Genomic DNA, 2,274 nt, shown 5'->3' with positions numbered 1-2,274 from the left:
GAATGAAGATGATAGCACATGCATGTGAATGTGTTTGTGCATGAGAAAAATCTGTGAACATGTATGTGTGACTCAATGTGTGCTGTGTAAATGAATCAGTGAACGAGAGCATGTACACAATTTTTTCTTTTTGTAAAATTTGATGAATGTATTTTTCAGCATGTATATGCACTGGTGATCAGTGAGCACATTTTACATAAGAGCATATAATTATGTGACTGTGACTTGATGCATCAGCACCTGTAAATGACTATATCTGGGGATATCAATATATCTGAGGGAATTTTAAAGCATTTTTACATGTATGAGTGAATCTGTCAGAGTGTAGATACATGTGAGTAAATGTGTGGATGACTTTGTAGGTGAGTATATTTGGGTGAATAAGTGAGAGTATTTTCATGTGTGTGAGAATGTTAGAGCAAATTTGTGTGAATGTTAAATGTGTGAGTACAGGGGCACTTGGGTGGCTCAGTAGGTCAAGCATCTGACTCTTGATTTCAATGCAGGTCATCATCTCAGGGTCGTGAGATTGAGCTCTGCATCGGGCTCCATGCTCAGTAGGGCGTCTGCTTGAGATTCTCTCCCTCTCTATCTCCTTCTGCCCCTCCCTCCACTCACATGCATGCATGCCCTCTCTCTCTAAAATAAATAACTTTAAAGATGTGTGGGTACATGTGTGAATATGTTTATGAGTGTGAGTAAATAAGTTATCAAGTTCATAAGGATGGGTTAATGAGTTAAACCTGTGTATGTGAGCATGTACATGTGTGAGAGAGAATGTGTTACACCCTATGCATGGCTGAGAGTGTTTTACTGCAAGTATATTTATGTGCTGAAGTGAATTTTTGTGTGTGTTCATCTGTATGAGTAAATTTTGGAGTGTGTGGATGTATATGTATGTGTATGTAGGTGTATGTGTGTTCATTTTGTGTGATCTTGTAAAAGTATAATTGTGTGAAAGTATAAGCATGTGTATGAGTGAATGTATTTACAATGTGAGCTTATTGGCAAGTGTGAGGATGTCTCTACATGTGTGAATGAATATATTTACATTGTGAATATAATTTGCACACTTAACTGAATGTGCATATAAAGTCAATGAATGTGTCTGTTGTGTGAACAAATTTGTGATTACGTGTGTGTAAGTGAATATGTGATAAAGCTCATGTGAGTGAATGAAGGTATATGCATGTTTCATAAGTAAATGAATGGCTGTGTGTATATTCACAAGCATGTACATCCATAAGAATCATGTGAACCTGTACATGTCTGAGTATGTTAGAGTGACAATATTTGAATATTGAAGTAAATATCTGTGTTTGCTTAAGAGTATGCCTAAATTTGTAACCATGTGCATAGATGTTAGCATCTTCATTTGAGTGAGTAGTGTGTAATATATTTGTGTGAGATGGTTCACATATTACTATATTTCTGTGAGTGAAATGTGGACATATGAGTGTATCTTGTGTGAATCAATGATTGTCTTCTTGGTGAGTGTGAGTGCATTTGTGTGCAAATAAATATATGAGCATGTTCCTGTTTGTCAACCAAGTGTGTGCGTAACTGAATACAAGATTGAAGCAGAGTGTATATATTTGTGTCCCTGTGTAAGTGAAATGGTGAGCATGCTGTGATTGGGTGAATGTTTGAGCAGTTTGTGTAATGTAGTGAACTTATCAGTGTGAGCATGTGAGTGTATCCAATGTATCTATGTTTTGGAGTAAATTTGTGAGCATGTTCATGCAAGTGACTGGATGTGGACTATGTGATCATGCTAATGTAAATACATTAATTTGTGAACATACTTTTTCAAAGAGTAAATATGTGAGCATGCAAATGTGAATGTATGTATATCTATGTGTGATAAACTTGTTAGTATATTTATTTGAGTAAATTTTAAACATGTTAATGTGAATGAGTGAATATGAGAGCATTTGGATATATGTGAGCATGCACATTCATGAAAAGAAATATGGGAATTTACATATTTGAAAGAGTATTATAGTGACAATACTGGAGTATCAAGTGATTTGTGTATCCATTTGTATGCATGAATTTGTGAGCATATGCATGGATATTAGTATATCTGTATGTGAAGATCATGTTCATTTGTGTGAACTTGTTAATGTGTGACCATATTGAGGGATCAGTGAGTGTGAGTGTATTTGAGTGCATCTACATACAAATGTTTGAACTTCTTGGTGATTATGAGCATCTTTCTGTGTGAGTATATATGTGACCATGTTCATGTTTGTGATCATTATGTGTGTGTAA

The sequence above is a fragment of the Eumetopias jubatus genome, unplaced genomic scaffold (genome assembly GCF_037043125.1).
Source record: "Eumetopias jubatus isolate StellerSeaLion01/CBP00866 unplaced genomic scaffold, mEumJub1_p1.0 scaffold_11, whole genome shotgun sequence".
Classification (NCBI taxonomy): Eukaryota; Metazoa; Chordata; class Mammalia; order Carnivora; family Otariidae; genus Eumetopias; species Eumetopias jubatus.
The sequence above is the reverse complement of the archived record's forward strand: the minus strand, read 5'-3'. Positions refer to the sequence as shown.